Source organism: Melozone crissalis, unplaced genomic scaffold, assembly GCF_028551555.1.
Source record: "Melozone crissalis strain CALT ecotype California unplaced genomic scaffold, PUWL_Pcris_2 ptg000005l_1, whole genome shotgun sequence".
Taxonomy (NCBI): Eukaryota; Metazoa; Chordata; class Aves; order Passeriformes; family Passerellidae; genus Melozone; species Melozone crissalis.
The window spans coordinates 35,277,165-35,295,632 of record NW_026535783.1 but is presented as its reverse complement, the minus strand read 5'-3'; positions in this window follow the sequence as shown (position 1 = coordinate 35,295,632).

Genomic DNA, 18,468 nt, shown 5'->3' with positions numbered 1-18,468 from the left:
ACATTCAAATTAGCCAAAGCCTATATTTACATATGTGAGATATAGTACCAAAAACCTTCAGTGAAATTTCTCGGATTTTGCAGGTATAACAGGCTAAGCCATATCCATGTGTGTTTATGTTTCATAACATGGAGTATATATTTGAAGTGTTAATATATATATGCCCCATAAAGCTTTATCTAAGTGTAATGAGTAAATCTTGATTTGTGCCTAGTCAAGATTTACAAATAGAAGTGTCTTGCCCTTCAAAGAAACTGTTCGTTTTTCCTCTGACTCTAGTCCTGATTTATGTTGGAGTCTTTAGTTTATAATTCTTGTGTTGAAAAGTTTATGGTTTTGACAAAACTGTTTAAAAGGCCTTTCATATATTTAGAAAATCATCTAGGCTGTCCATCATTCCATAAGGTACTGTTTTCCTCCTTAATAAAAATCTCACCTCTAAAAAAACCATCATGTATCTAATACTACACCAGTTTTTTGATTACTAATTGATTTCTGCCTAATATTGTGCAAAATCACTAGCAAAGCATTAATTTCTTAACTGAGTCTTTACCACATAAAATTGCCTGCTGTATTATGCTATGCTTCTGTTTAGAAACATAGAGTCACAGAATGGTTTGGGTTGGAAGGGACCTTCAAAGCTCATGTAGTTCCAACATCCCTACAGGGGCAGGGACACCTTCCACCAGGCCAGGCTGCTCAGAGTCAGATCCAAACTGATGTTGAATATTGCCAGGGGTGGAGCAACCACCAGTTCTCTGAGCAATCTGTCTCCCCACTCTTACAGTAAAGAATTTCTTTTTTATGTCCAATCTAAATCTATCCTCTTTCAGTGTGAACCCTTTGCCCCTTGTTCTATCACTACACGCCCCTCGTCTTTCTTATAAACCCCTTTATGTATATGAGGCCGCAGTAAGGTCTCCCTGGAGCCTTCTTTTCTCTAGGCTGAATAACCTCCAACTGTCTCAGCCTGTCTGAATAACAGACATGCTCCACCCCTCTCACGATCTTCCTCTGGGCGCACTCCAACCTGTCCACGTCTTCCTGCACCTGGAGACTCCGTGGTTGGAGACTGACTGCAGTGCTCCGGCTGGGGTCTCACCACACCAGAGCAGAGCAGAGGGGCAGAATCCCCTCCCTGGCCCTGCTGGCCACACTGCTTTGGATTCAGCTCAGGACACATTTGGCTTTCTGGGCTACAAGCGCACATTGCCGGGTCATATGCAATTTTTCATCTACCAACACCCTAATTCTTCTCCACAGGTCTGCTCTCAGTCTTTATCAATAGCAGGGGTTGCCTTGGCCCAGGTGCAGGACCTTGCACTTTGCCTTCTTGAACTTCATAATGTTAACTTTGGCACAACCTTCAAGCCTGTCAAGGTCCCTCTGGACAGCAAACCTTCACTCATGTGCAGAACTGCACCACACAACTTGCTCTCATTTGTAAACTTGCTGAGAGTGCTCTTAATTCCACTGCCTATGTCATAAATAAAGATACTGAGGAGTCAAATAGTGACCTCTGAGGGATACCACTGGTTACTGATCTCTATATGGGCATTGAGCCATTGATCACAACTCTTCAGATATGGCCAGCCAGTTCCTTAGCCATTTAATAGTCCCTTCGTCAAACTCAGACCTCTCCAACTTAGTGACAGCGCTGTGTAGTTTTTACAGAGAAGTCAAAATAAAATCCATGGCTTTTCCCTTATCCACCAATGTAGTTATTCCATCCTAATAGGGCATGATTGGATCAGTCAGGCATGATTTTCCCTCTATGAACCCATGTTGCTTGTCTCTTCCACCCCTTCCCCTTTCATTCATATGCCTTGACAAAACTTCCAGGAGGATCTGCTTCATTTTATGTACCACTGGACACCGAAGCAAGGATGACTGGCCAATAACTCCCAGGGTCCTTCTTTCTTCCCTTTTTAAAAATAAATAAGATGTTTCCAATGTTAAAAAAACCAAATTCCAGTAATTGGGAATTTGCCTGGCTGCCATGACTTTTGACTTTGTACAGGCTATAAATATGGTGTGGTTGATATGACTGTCTTCTACAGTCAATCTGCTACCAACATGTTACATAGAATTCTAAGGAAATCTTGTGGTTCTCTTCTATTTACATGAAAAGCATAAATCAAGAGCTGTCAATGTCAGACTAGAATAATACTTATTCTCCATTTCCTCTTAGAGTACAAACGCTTTTATTTATGCTTAAAATATTGCATTTCCTTATTTACATAACTTTGTCTGTTACTACAGTAGATTTTTATCCTTGAACAGAAAATATTATTTTTGCAACAGTGGGTATCAGAGCTTCGGCATCTGTAGTTATCTTCCCTATCCTCTTTCCCTATAGGTTTTTCTATTTAAAGGTAAAATGCAGTAGGCAAGATTATACTTTCCCTATGAGAAAGACTCCCATTGCTATAAAAGCCAAACTTATTTATCACCCCTTTCAGGAGAAATTCAGGGAGTGGATGATCTGTATACCACAGTCCTAAAAATCAGTATGCTTAGAATACCTTTAGGAACAAGGTATAATGTATTTTCAAGTTATGACATTAGAAAAAGGAACAAGAATAACTTCAGAAACTAATGCTAGAAACTAGAATTTCTAATCTTCATATGGTAAACTTAATGTGAATGTGAACACTTATGTCTACAGCATTATTCCTGTGGACTTCTTAGTAACTTGATGTCATGGAAAAATTTCTTTATTTTGAGCTCACTGTATCTCTTAAATGAATGTCATAATTTATTCCTGGTTAAAACAACTATAGTAATCCATACAGGAGATGTTAGGACCAGGGGCTTCTATCAGAGAAAAATCATGAACCACCAAAAGGATTATGGAGATTTTGATCATTTAGTCCATGCCAGGGAACTTTGGGCCACAGATGTTTCAATTTAGTTGTATGACATACTTCCTCCCACATAATGGGATTAGATATTAATTCAGGAACCCTAAATATGCTAAATTATCAGAAGATGTTCACTTTACAAACAGGAAATCTGTGTGGAGGACAGTTCTGCAACAGGGTGAAAAGTTACAGAAAACTCAGTGTTAAACAAGTTGCTAGAGACACACATGCAAATGACAACTACTTCTGCCAGAAATTTATCATGATTAATGTTGAAGATGGTTCAAAAGCTCACAGCAGTGGTGATGAGAGGGAATATTTTTTTCTGAAAATAGCTTTTTTGGATATCACGAAATCCTCATTTGAGTGAAAAGTGCAAGCTCACAGATATGAAACCAGGAAGACCTAGTACACTAGTTTTAATCTGGAAAGATGGAAGAAACTGTTTCATAGGAACTGTTTGGACCCACTCAAGTGAACTTATCAGACAAATCAGTGTGGACAGGAAGGCTGAGGACACACAGTTATTCTGGAATACAGATCAGGAATCACTGAAATGTCAAAAGAGTGAAGCAATCTGCTTAGTAGTAAAGAGATTTCCGATTTTTTGTTGTAGACCACTGGGCTGAATTGAGATAAAAATATTACTAATATTAATATGTTTGTCACAGGAGAGTGCGAAAGGAAAGCATATCATAGCGTGTTCATAGCACTGTCAACAGAAATTTTGGCAGGTGAGACAAACATTGGAGGCAAATGCATTAGAACACAAAAGCAGGGGCTCAATTCTCCACACTCTATTTATACAAGACAGTGTAGCAGATGAAGCAATCTAGATTCATTGGAAGGTCTTTGTCAACGAAAAATGTCAAGGGGGATAGGGCCTTGGTCTTTTCTCTAGTTAAGCCATCGCTACTCCTTGTGTCTCTTGTTGTCTGCATTATAGTCCAAACCCTGCAACCATACAATAATACATTTTAAAATAAAAACAAATTCAATGGCTCACCTAGATGAAATAATTTTACTGTTTTCTTACAGCTGCACTTTAATAATTATATTTCCTACAGAAATGAAAAAAAAAAACCCCAGAAACTCTACGTACACAATAAACAAACTATTTAACTAGTTCAGAAGAACTAATTCTTCTAAGTATTATATAGGGCTCCTTGTGGAAATTAGATTGATCATTATTGATATTTCAACTTTTTTGATACATTGTATATCTGCACTTCTAAAGTTAAAATTAGACCACAGGCCTTAGCTAGACATGTAATGCTGTGGGTAAAAATGCCTAATGCATAAAGACCATTTCTACAGTCTTTATAATCAAAACTTACATTGCTCTTCTTAATTTATTATTTAGGTTAACACTTAAAAGGTCTTACATTTCATTCTGAATTTCCTTTAGAAAATCAAGATCAAAACATCTCTCTAGGAGATTCTCATGATAGTTCCATGAAATTCTAGCAAACTTTCCATACAAGTATATATTAAATTTTCTTTTAAACCTATTCTCATCTTAGAACACTACTTAAAATTTCATTGAGAAATTTAAAATGGAAGTTCAAATAGTCTGAACAGTTCTCTTGTTAACTGTAATTTAATGGTAAATGAATGAAACTGCAAAACAGAGGACCTGAAAAAAGGTTTTCAACTAGTTCAACATAGATAGGTGAATTATTGGAAAAAAAAATCAGATAAGAGACCTTTACCTCTTCAGATCTTTACCCTTAGCTCCCATTAAATTCATCCCCACATTCTACCTTTTCCTGCAAAGTCAGTGTACTATAAATTGTTATTGGTCTTTAACTGACTTGTCGTATTTGGCATCAGTTTAATTAGTTTTGGCAGATGATTTTTAGTGACTCATGGGAGAGTACTTTTGGTCTCTATACTAACAGATGTACCATTTCCTGTGCTAAAAGCAATGACAACAATGTCACATGGCTATAAAATTGTAGGAATTTGCTACTCCTAGTCCAATAAAAACAACTTGCTTAAAAAAATTGAGTAGATAAGATGGAAAATACACATCAGCAGAAATGTCTGGTTGTAAAAGATTTGATCCTTTGTCGCTTCTCTAAACTTTGGGTGGTGAGCTAGAACTCTGTATTATACAAAGCATTAGCTTGGTAGCAACACTACATTTCTGTGACCAAGATCCCGACCTCGTTGCAGAAAGTTGCCTCTTCACATTACACACATGGAATAAAATGGACACATATAATCAGCTATCACTTTATTTATCAGCCCTGGTACAATTTGCTAGATGTTTTCTTGTTTGTCCTAGCATGTAAAAGTGCTCTCCTTGTTACAGACAACCTCTGCAGAGTAATGCTAGTAGACCAGAGGAGGCTCTGCAACAATTTCTGGATAATGATTTATCCACTTGCATTTCCTCAGTCTCCTGCTCTACTTAGTTTATGCACCAGAGAAACCCTCAAAAGGTGCAATAAGTTAAAGTCTAGCAATTAAACTATGGCAGTTTCCTTTCGTGATCTTCAATGAGCAAATGGAAGCAGCATCCGGCCTGCATGCAGGATTCTTGTTCCAGAGAGGGCCCTTGTGGGATTCACATCCTCTGAACCTGAGGGAAGCAGTGAGAGAAGCGGAGAGAAGAATTATCAAAACAATTCTTATCTCGTTTGCTACTCCTGTGTTGTGCCAAAGTAGAATGCAATATGGAGATTGTTTACCCAAAGTGATATTGTTTTGTTTCCTTGGCCTATCAGGGTCAAGCATGTCTCCAGATTTTAGGTCAGGAGACAGTCACAGGATTTTGTTGAGTGCTTGTGCAGTTTGAGTTTAGATGTAGTGTAATATAATGTAATATAGTATAGAATAATATAGTATAATAAAGTAATTAATTAACCTTCTGGTATCATGCAGTCAGATTTCTGATGGGCCCTGGAGGAAGCCACCAGGTTTTTGCCAGACCTTTCTCAAGCTTTTGCAGGAATGTAACTTAAACTACCAGAGGCTGTAGAAATTATTTTTCTGCCATACCATTTACAACTATTGGTACAAGTAAAGTCCTACCAACATGGGTATATATTAAAGAAATTTCCTGACCATCCAGGAACCCCTCTGGCAGTCACAGTGCCACCACCACAGACTGTCACTGCTGAGATTGCAACGCCTTCAGAGCCAGCAGCTCCAGGAACCCACAGGAGCCCCACATGACTCCCTGCACACCCCACTCTCACAAAATCAGACCAGGTTTCCCATGGCACAGTCTCAGATGTCTCATTCCACAAAGCCATTTATCCACAGTGCAGTAATTCAGAGACGGTTTGAGCTGGTGCCTCCGAGGACAGCCCACAGGAAAGGAATCCCTGGGCCTCTGTATTCTCAGTCCCACCAAGCTCAAGTCTCACTCTTCTGCCACATAGGCTCCTGTCCTCCCCTCTATCCACCTCACTGGCTGGCATCACCTCCTCTGGGCTTCATCTCCTTTGTTATGCTAAAGGTCAGCAATGCCAGGCTCTGTCTGCTTCTTCAGTGTCCATTCACCTGGCTGGTGTCACTCATCTTTGTGCCCTTTGTTGTCCCAAATGCTGGGACTTCACCTCAGCCTCTTGTTTGGGCTACTACTGAGAGGTCAATCTGCATTTACATCTGCACCTTCTGTGGCTTGCAAGCTCAGTTACCTGTGTCTTCAACAATACTTACTAGTAATTTCATTTTTGTAAACAATCTGAGATTTTTATCTCTCTTTTTAAGAACAGGAAAATCCTGTGAATCTTGGAGGGAGATATTAATGTGAACGTCTGACTGACTGTTCTGAAATGCTTGTCCAAGGGAGAACAGACACAACCAAGTGGCTTCCATCCAGCTGTATTACACAAGCAACCAGCCCTTGAAAGGGTGGTACAGATAGCTGAATGCAGGTAGAAGGGAAAGACTCTTCTGCTGTTATTAAACTGTGCCCTTTAGAGCTAGCTGAAACATTTTTTAGATAAAACATGGATAAAAAAGGTTAAATAAATGCCTTTTGGATCTCTGGAAGTGTTCAAGCCCAGGCTGAATGGTGCTCTGAGCAACTTGGTTCAGTGAAAGGAGTCCCATGGCAGGGAGGATTGGAACCAGATGATCATTAGGGTCCCTTCCAACCCAAATCGTCCTATGATTCTATGATCATCAATTACTTAATTCCACAGTGCAATTAACCTGCTACTTTTATCAGAGCTGAATTCAGCAAAACAAAAATGAAGGGAATGTATTCATCATTTAATTACAATTAAAGGTTCAGATCTAGACAAGCTACCACAGGGAGATGTGATTTGCACTTCCAGATATTAGCCACTCCTCCTGTGCCAGAGGGGGTAATTCATCACTGGGGAGGGGTTGTGACTGTTTCATGAGAGCTCTGCTGGCAGTAGACTCGAAGTCAACTCCACTGTTAGGCATCCTAGTCACACCCCTTTTCTTGACAGCCCTACCCACTCCTTAGGCTGCTCCTTCAGCAGCCTGGGTATGGGCTCCATACTGATGTTATTTGTACTGAACCAGCAGTTTGCAGCTTTTCCACATATCAAAAAGAGGGGAGGATAAAATTCCTCAGCATTAGAAACATGACTCCATGTCACAAATATAAAATCACGTGCATTAATCCTTTCAATCATACATATCTGCATAGAACAAGAAAGATCTTTCAAGATTGAAATTAAACCAGGAATTGAAATAATCTCAAGTGTATTCCTTGAATCATCTTCTTTTATGTTTTCATGGTGTTTATCACAGATTCCTCTTTTCTCCTTTCATATTTTATCATGCAAAAATGAGGTGATTGAAAAAAATCTATCTACTGTAGACATGACCACATCCTGTAATATCTATTCATGTCTCAACTACCCAAAAATTTTGTATTTCTCATGTAACATTCCAATATTTTAATGATGTGTTGAATATTTGATAGAATAGGTCAAGCCCCATTTCACTTGTAACGTGGAAAATCTCTCGAAAATAGAATTGGATGTTCAGTGTTAGAGGTTTTCAAACATGGCTTAATTTCTTTTCTATGAAATTACAGTTAACCTTGACTTTTGTTGTTTTGAACAATGTTCAACACAAAAGGAGCTATTTTGCTAATAAAGAAAGCCTAACGTGACCTTTACATTGTCTGTGACAGAAAAAAAACCTCTCACCATAGCAAAAACCAATGTCAGATTTATTTTAAATCCTTGCAATTTGTACTGTCATCAGTTATAAGCTCTCCCTCATCAGCAATAGAGGAACACATGTCCAGTAGTTTGGAACTCTGTAAAAACCTTCCATGTTAATGAAAGCAAGTGGAGAATTGATTTCAAGTTTAAAAATTTTGTTTGTATAAACTGAAGATGACTAGGTATGATTTTAATAGAATAATAATAATATCTTATGTTAAAAGACTTTAGCCCACTTTAGAAGTACAAAAAATCTACTTGTAATATTTTAGTTTCACAGTGATAGTGCAGATCAGTAAAATTGACTCCCTTTGGAGGCAGATAAACTGAACAAAATAAAGATGACCTTTTTTTACAGACATTACCAGATAATTTCAGTTTAGGCATATAATTTGGAACTAAGAACCCTTTGTTGATATGAAAAGGAAGTCTTGACTGCCTCATTTAGTGTTAACAAATATTTAGATCAGTATCTAATATAAAGACATGAACCTCAGACAATAATTTAGTCTACATTCACGTTATTCCCATTACCTCCTCGGGAATTTGAATCCAGGATTGAGAAAAATTATTTACAAAATTCCTGGCAGTACTAAATAGTTCATGTTGTCTTAATGGACTCACATAAACATTCATTTTACTATAGTCTTATCACCACTTAGCAGCAAAATCAAAATATAAAACATTTTATCCTCTCCTTCTTAAAAATCTAGATCATACTTCTTATAATTAAATATTCAACTTTTAAGATGCACATACTTCATGTATGCATGGTCATTATAATATTCCTTTCTTCTGTCTTCCTATCCACTCTGTAAACAAAGTAAATACTAGTCACAGAAAAAGGACAAGTAACTTTAGTTTAAAAATATGAGTTGTATTTTCTTTGCTGTTTAAAACACACACTAAATTTTATATACAGCACATAATATGCTTTGCGTCTTACCAGATCTTAATATTTTTTTAGCACATATCTTACTCATTTTTCATTAGGCATGGTTTATGTTCCTGACATTATTAAAACTTGTTCAAGATGGCCAACTGATTTTTGTATAAATACTAAAAATAATCATAAGACATCATGCTGGGAGTCTAAATTACCACCCAAAATTTATCTTATTTTTAGATGTCATTACCCGTGTATTTACATGTTTTAGATATGCTTTTGGCTTTACTTCAAATGTTAACTATGTGACTAAGATTGACTTCCCTGCCACTTTTGTATGCAAAGTGAATCAAATTGCAATCCTTGTCTGTGTCAGAGCATAGAATCATACAATGGTTTGAGTTGGAAGGAACCTTAAAGATAAGATTATACAGTCCCCATTCCCCCTGTCACAGACAGGGACACCTTCCACTACATTAGGTTGCTCAGACCTCCATTCAACCTGGCCTTAAACACCTCCAAATATGGGGCACCCACAAGATTTTCCAGTGCCTCACCTTAATATTTTTGAAATTGAAGCTTAGTTTTAAATGTCCTTTACTCTCAAAACCTTAGTTCTCCTACTGCAGGGACATAAGGGGTTATTAGGCAATATAACCTTCTTGAAGTGTTGAGCACTTAGAGACAGTTACCCACTTCCCCACAGCAGGGAACAGGCTCCACTGCCTTGGAGAAAGGCAGAAGAGGCATAATGGTAGCAAATTCAATCCAGTAACATTACTCACCAACGCAGGTGAAATATAGAATTCACATATTGGCAGGAGATCTGCCATGAGGATAAGGACTGTGTTGGCAATATATTATAGCATTATCCACTCGGAACATTACTGAAACGCTACACTTAATAAACACTTAAATGTTAAACAGAAAGCTCAGGACAAGTCATCATTCTTGACCAATATAAAGGGTAAATATTTCCACTGTATATTGAGTTAACAGCAGAAAATTTTACTACTGTGAAGTTTTGAAAAACTATCTTTGTATTTACTATTGTTTTTAATAGATAGGAAAGACTTCCTCTCATTCTCAAAGCAAAAAAACCTGAAAACAAGCAAAACCAAACCCCAGTGCTAGGCTTCTCCCTTTGAATTTCTGAAGAAGCTCACTGTTGGTTTAAGCTGGTCCAATGTCAATTATGGCCATATGCCTCATGTAGTTCTGACAAATCCTGCTAGAATTGTCTGAAATTTGTAATGCCCAACTCAAGAAAAATTAAGATCAGATACCATTTTTTCTACAAGACAAAGATGTTTCTACCAGAGATTAAAATGAAGACTGTGTAATCATATGTCTCCACACATTTTGACAATTGTCTATATCTATCATTTATATAAATATATTGGAAGAATGTGCAAAAAAGGCTAGAGGTATAGGCATTCCAAATATTTCATTTTACCAAGGAAAGAAAAAAGAAGAATTGGGGGCAATAATTAAACCAAACAGCTGGTGTTAACTGAAATACAGACAGGAATGCTCTGACAGGTAAGAGGATGGGTTCCAAGGCAACAGTCTAGTCAGATTTTCTTGATACACAATTCTGTGATTGCTGTTCAAATCCTACCATAAATTAGAACTAACACAAAAAAGTGGTGAAGGAAACTGTATCTATATGCCAGACTCTGGCAGAATAACATTTCATACATCAGTTCCACTGCGCAGTAAGGTCCATTTGTTGGCATTTGTCAACACCACAGTGCTGATTTGCCCAAAAAGCTCATGTTTCACTATCAATATTTATTGCGTAGAGCACTGCTTTAGGTTGTCAGTACTGCATATCCAATTTAAAATGTATGTTGGGAAAAAAAAAAAAAGAAAAAACACCCCACTCGATTGTATAGATCTTTTGTTTGTTTATTTTGTTGCTTGATGAAAGACTTACTACATATTGGATGTGACGTTTCCATTGCAGATCATATTACTATGTCACTGGTTATGACAAAATTATGACTATGATTATGATTATGTTGATTCTTAAATGCAGCTGAATGCCTCACATGCTTGTTCTGATTGGTGGACAACTCAGTGATGATAGGTACAGTACCAAGAAGTACTGAAATTGTCAGAGCAAGATCTGAGAATTCAAAAACATTACTATTCAACATTTTTGCCAGTTACCCTACTTCCACACAACACACACATTTTTCAAATAACACAGAACATGGACAGAGGTTTAAATAATGACCCTGTAGTTCTGGTTGGCTGCTCCTTATATGTAATGTAATTGTGAATCACAGTGCATCACAAATGAGTCTTGATTACAGAATAGCTTTTTTTTTTTAAAGTATTCTGTGAATCCAAATTAAAAATAATAATTATTAAAAAATCCAAACCGAGTTTTAAAATTAATTATATGTTTGGAGTATTCTTAGCCAAAGAATGGTTTTGTACAGATTAAAGCAGCTCCTTGCCAGTACTTGAATAATTTCCTATTACAATTAATATTGACAACATCCTGTGTCTATACTGCTAGTATTGTGCCACTGCAGACACCACTTTTCAAACGAGACTGACACAGGAGACTAAGACCAGCTACAGTAAAGGACCTATCATATTTCATTTTTATTTTTGCAAGAGCTGTCATGGCTACTATGGTTTTCTGACCAAAATCCAGTCAAGAGGATTGTTATCTCACAATTTCTGAATATTTTACTCAATTTAATCAGCTGGATGCAATACGGACTTCTTGATCAATAGAATTTTGGAAGCAAAGTTCTAAGCACAATCAAGGAAAGACAGACATATGAAATCTTTCTGTGATCTGATATTCATAGATTGCATGGAAGGGAATTCTCAGATGAAGTTTCTGTCTTCTCTGTTTCAAGGAAAGGTCCTGAAAACTGGTATGTCAAAATAACCCAAGTTTATGCTTTCTTTTTATCCCTTGTGAATCCTTCCTGGAAGCAGATCCTGTCTTCAGCCTTCTAAGCTTTCTGTGGCTAACAGTACCATCTTTGCAGCATATATGTAATAGGATTATACCACAAATGAGTATAATGTAACTGAATCAAATTCTGCTCTTCTCCAGAATTAATGGGTAAGTATGGATCAAAAATGATGTTTTAAAACTATTTGAACTGGAGTTAAATACAAATGGCATTTTAGACATAGTCTTTGGAGTCCACAGCAGTGCTTTTGACAATGTTATCCTAATTTAAGAGCATCATTCATAAACACATATTAAGGTGTAGTTAAGTTTGTATGTATGTTTAACATAGGTTATATAAAATCAATGTAAATTTTGTTTCCATAGATAATAAATGCGTTCACAAAATATTTGTGTAAAAATAATCCAGCAATTTTATTCCATCATTATTAAAGTTCTGTGTCATTTTTTCAGAGTAAAAAAGCACCACATCTTTTCAAGGAGACTATATTTCAGCACGTTCAGTTACTATTATAAGAATCGCCAAAGTTTTTGATGACAGTCTGAAAACAGTAAATATTTTAAATGTGCAAGATTCTCCTGAAGAAAATATCAGAAGAACATGGTGAAATGAAAATTATAGCCCCGCCAAGAGCAGGAGTTTTAGCTAAAAAAATTTAAAAAGGATACCAGACTTGAGTTATACAAGTATGAACTTTTTTTCCCCCTGCCTTTGCAGGTTGCTAGATTAAAATAAGGTTAATACAAAAATATCTTTCTTTTATTTCTTTATCAGACTTAAACACAGAATAACATAGAGGGAATATTCATGTCTGAGCAAACTCTCCATCTTTCACTGCATGTACCTTCTGTTCCAGATAAAGTTTTTTTAGCTCCCACTTTTCCTTTCTGCCCATTTTCATGTTTTATTTATCATCTAGTATCTTTACAAGACTAATGTGTTATGGATCCATTGAGAAACTGCTTTCAAGCCTTTTCTCCTTATCTTCCTGTACTTGGATGCTTTCCATGTTGACACACTGTGGATAGGAAGGCTTTCTTCCTGAACCTAGGCTTGTGCTTCAGCATTCCACCTTACAAGTGAGAGTCGTTTATTAATGAAAAGGAGCACATATTTCAAATCAAAATGAGGAACTTGCTTGACAAGTAGCAGACAAGAGACATAAGATCAGATGGTGAAGTCTGGCTAAATGGGGTGTTGCCATTTCCTCTCACTCAACACCTAGGCTGCCCTCCCAGATGTTGGTGTTGAATATCAAGCAAGTGTAGAGTGATTTCTTTTGGCTGATGAGTTGGATTCTTCTGGAGGCTATGTGGGACTCAATATGAAAGATGGGTTATCTGATTCAGAAACAAACTGTATGACTGAACTTTAAATCTGAAAGCAAATCTTGATTTGTAATTCTTGAATGCATACCTTGATAAACTTCTGTAGCCAAGGCAGTACTGTGTTTAAATTTCAGATCTAGGGCCTGGCAAGGAAACATGCCTAACTGAGATGAGTAGAACACAGCCTTAGGCCTTCCAATAAACTTCAGATAAAAATCCGTCTCAGTTACTAAGGAAACTGTAAGGAAGAGGAACAATGTTGATAACAAATGTTATCAATTACCAGACCTTCTCAGGCAGCTTTTAATTTTGTATTTTAATACTACAGACCAACTTCAAGCCTTCTAGTCCAGGTCACCTATGCATAGACATGAGGTTGTTATACCAAAATACTTTAGGGAACAAGAAACAAACAGAGACACAAAAAACTACACTGGTTAGAATTTACTAAAGTAATAGTTAGACTGTAGTAAAATAGATAAATTACCGTAGAAGTGATTTTAGTGATCTGTCTAGCTAAAGAGTGAACAAATTCTTCAGTAGATTGCTGGGACAAAGGATGTTCTAGGTTTTAGAGGGGTCAGCAAGCAGGGACCTAATTAATCTTTAGAGCTGAATATGGCATAGCACATCCTGCTCTGTATTCTGACTTTGCTTTTGTGGCAGTGTGCCTTTACAGAGCACTCACCTTTCCATTTAGTTTATACTTCAAGGAGTATAGACTTTCAAGGAGTCCCCAAAAGAGACTACTCACATAGGACTGTCTGGATCCTGATGAGGGCTGCAGCCCTTGTCCCCAAACAAAGTGGGAGGAAGGACACAAAATACACAGAAGCCACATGTAATCTGCTGCTAATGACTGCTTACAGTCACTAATGCATTTCCTGCAGGTATTCAGATATGAACTGTGGGGCCTTCCTATGAGCTTGAAGAGTACAACTCTGAAATGATAAATGACAATGCCTCGGGCAGTCAGGGGAAGGAAAGGCAGACAGTGTGTTTCCTTCATCATATTCAATACTTTCTGTAACAGAAAAAAAAAAGAGTATTCCTTAATTCCTTAAATACATGGAACTCTAAAGACAGCATCTCAGTTGCATCACAAACCTTTTCAGGGTAGTTTTCAGTTTAGCTGGGAGATCAATTTTTGAAAGTGTCCTCAGTTTTACATTAGGAGGATGTCACTGGAGGATAAAATATTAGCATCATTTAAATAGAAAAGGCTGCATTTTTGACACAATTTGCCGTTCAAGAAGCAAAATTTCATTTTCTTCTTATCATAAAATTGTCTTTGAGTCATACTTCTGATAATATCTGTCAGAGAAATCCCACTGGTGCTGGCCACAAGTGTATTCTCAAAAGAAAAACTGGCTAAACTCATGATGAATAGAATGGAATACACAAAACAAGGTTTTTCTTCTTAGTACTAGAGGTTTTCCAAAGTCATCATTATACAAAGTAATAACTATGAGTTGAATCTCTCAATCAATGACCACTTGGGATTCAGATTTTTAAGATTCACTTCTTGAAGAGCTTATTTTGCAAAGAAAATAATTTCCACATTCCATAACATTTCTGAGTTTAGCTCCATGAGCAGAAAACTAATAGGCCAATACATGTAACTGGTTCATATATGACCCACTGAGAATCACTTTTGTTACTTTTAGTCACACTGGACACTTTGGAGGCCTACCTCACCAGACAAAGACCATTTCCATTCTTTGAAGGGTGCCAGATGAATAGATATGGGTCATAAATAGATCATCTTCTGCAGCAAGACAAGCATTAACCATAAAACAAATATAGGGACTGCAGCCTAACATTACCATGACTATGGACCATAAACTCCAGCAGAAATTATTCTCCCTGGTATTCTGGAGGCCCTTTGCTTATATTCTTAACCAGTAAGAATCTCCTTTCCAATCCTATATCTGTCCTCAGCCCTTATGTTTTAGGCAAAATTATCAGTCTCCCAAAATGGACTCCCAGGGCCTCTGGCAGAGGATTTTTCTGCTTGTGCTTTGCATATGACGAATAAACAAAAAAAAGGCTACATGCTAATAAAAGCCAACACTAAGCAAAAGGAGACTAGTTTCTTAGGCAAAAAGGTTTGGCATACAGCACTGTGTCAGGATGCAGTGCTTTGTTTGAGGCCTGAGGAGCACCTCATCTCAACTCAGTCTTGAGAATCCACTTGCTAAGTCTTAAGGTGTGGCAGATGTAGGACTGTACAAGATCAAGAAGTCCCAGTATATCAGCAAGGAGCCTGGAGCTATAAATGTGTGGCAAACTCTTGAACACTAAATAAACGTCAAGAATAATTCTAGGACACACACACCACACAGCCTCATTCTTGTTTTTCTGATTAGTCAGAATAGCTAATCAGAATGCAGTGCTGAAATTCCAAAAGCTATGTTTGAAGTAAAATACCCTTTGCAGACAGAAAAAAATCTTCTATGTTCAATCTATTTCTCATTATGAAAATAGAAACAGAAGCCTCCACATGCCACAGTTCTTGTGGCTGGATTGTGTTCTTGTAGGGCTAGAGCTTCATGTATTTCTTAGATACAAGCAAAGGAAAACACTGCAGGGAGGAAAAATGAATTTTGGAGGGCAAAAGACCACTACTAAAGAGCAGCCTGTCAGTGTATGTTATAAGATTAGACCATTGATATTAGCCTCAGACTATATGGAATGGAATACAACTGTCAAATCTTTCAGCTTCCCTTCGTTTCCAAACTCCCTCAAACTGCAGATATTTCAGAGAAAAGGTATTGTTGGTTCTGTCCAGTTTTGAGTGAAGAATTATCCACACTCAAAATCTGCTAATGCAGTTAATTCTATTACCTAATGAAATATTTTAAATATTTTAGTTACACACATGACAAAGATTTGTCAGGAATATACTGTCCACTTCTCCAGCCATTTCATAGGGGGCCTCTGTCCATGGTGCCAGACAAGGCTCTTTCTAACTCTCTATCTGCTACTTAAGTGGCACAATGGAAGATCCGAAAACAAGAATACTTTGAGAGAAAGTGTCTGAATAGTCTAAAAGACACAGTTTAAAATGCCTCTCTAACTCCCTGGATGAACCCATGAAAATTCAAATTGCAGCAATTCATCTTTTTTCTAAAACAAAGGCTGAAGAACCTTGTAACCTTCCTCCACGTAACCCCACAGATGGAGGAAGTAGCTTTAGTTCCAAAAGTCTACATTGCAGTAGGTAACAGCAAAGGCAAAGTGGCAAAAAGCGTGCAACGAGAGTAGAATGATATAACAAGAAAACATTGTTTTCTTCAAATATCCTTTTCATTATTTTTCTCTTCTATATTAACTGTCATGTTGAAGAAAGGATTTAAAGATGGAATAAGCTAAATCTGTTAGCATTAAATAGTTAGAAAATGAAGTTCTTTAATCTCAGAAGTTTGGGGGTTTTTTGTATAAAACTAAACCTAGCAGACCAGTACCTTTTAAATGAACCTTTTTTGAAAAATACTCTAGAAAAGACAAGTAAATTTGAAACACAATATAAGGTGTCTAAACCATCCATGAAGATGCCATCCCTTTCCTTTCTGTAAAGGTAATCAGCCCCTTACAAACTGCATTATAGCTCCATCTGTAGGATGTTTGGACATAAATAATTTTATGAGTCATTAAATATACATAGGTATATATCTATCAGGCTTGTGGTTTCTAGTACCAGAAAGCGATTTCTTGTGTTTCTTGTTTCAGAAGGAAAACAAGTGAAAGGGAAGGTAAGGTAAAAAAAAAACCAAACAAACCCCAAAGTAAGATCATAACCTCTGTCTTCATCCAAATTCACTGAAGTGGTTTATATTACTCAAAGGTTAGAAAAAACTTTTGTAAGATACTGGTTTGCTATGTGATTGGAAAACACTTTTCAAAGTTTAGTTCCTGTACCTTAAGCATTTGAATTTCATTTGAAATTAGCCCAACTACAAGAAGCACTGGGAGAAGCACGCAGGGCACTGCATGCCTGTCAGCTTGACCTTGCTGCTGGGGAAGGTCATGGAGCAGATTTTCTGGAGTACTACCACATGGCACATGCAGGACAGCAAAGGTACCAGGCCTAGACAGCAAGGGTTTGAGAGGCAGGTCCTGCTTGACCAACGTGATCTCCTTCTAAGACAAGGTGGCCCCCTTGGTGCATGAGAAGGACTTTGGGCCCTGTCTGCTTGGACTTCAGTAAAGAGTGTGAAGTCAAGTATGGAGCCAGGCAGTATTTTCTTGCTACTCTGAGAAAATGGCCTCACCCACTTTAGTTGATGTACAAGAATTACTTCTGTGTTTATATAAGATTGTTTTCTTGGCATGAACAATGCTGTTTCACTGCAGATTTGTATATTTTGCATTTTTGCAGCTAAATCTGGAGGTGACTTTTCTGCTTTTTTTCAAAGTAGAAAACAACATAGTACCAGTAAAAGTTGACCTCAGAATTTTAGTTTAGCAGTGCAGATCTATAGTGTAGAAATGAGAAACTAAAAATCAAAGGGCAGTTTTTCCCTGAATACTGTAAGAATTCTTTTTTGCTTTGTGGCAAGTCTTTCACTCAACCTCCTCATTTTGATTGCTTAGCTGTGAAATACTTTGCTGTCCTCTGTATATGCTGCAATATGTTACTGATTAGGTAGCAGAGATGTTGTGGCAGAAGGTATTGTTACTGTTAAGTAAAAGATTTGAAGAAAATTAATTAGCAACAACTTCACACAGTTTATATAATATTTGTTCTTCAGATGCAGGTTTATCCTGTCACCTGTGTTTCCACTAGTATGTTATCACACAGTTGTTTCTATAACACACTGTAGTTTGTTTTGCACTTGCAAGCTACAGTGTCTGACAACAATCTGAAAATGCTTCTAGCCTTTTCCCCAGTGGCTTGGTTTGTTTGTAATGAACAGCTCAAAGGCAAAAGATGTTTGCTTTCTGACTGCAATCTGAATATCAATCCTGATTAACATCAATCCTGATCCCTGAGAATACGGTAATCTACATTTATCCTGCAGAAAACTCCATCTAGTGAACAAGATGAAAGCAACTAATTTCTCAGATATAATAATTTTGCACAATCTCTGAAGTGTGATCAGATTGTCAAATGTGACATATTTAACAATTTGTAAGCCAGGAGATTTTGACAGTCTTCTACAGAATGCATAATTTAAAGAATTCTGATAACAATAAATTCTGAAATATCCAATGAGAGCTGCATGGTGGTTCACAGGATGAATTGTTATTCAGCTATGCACACTCTGTACTTTGGAT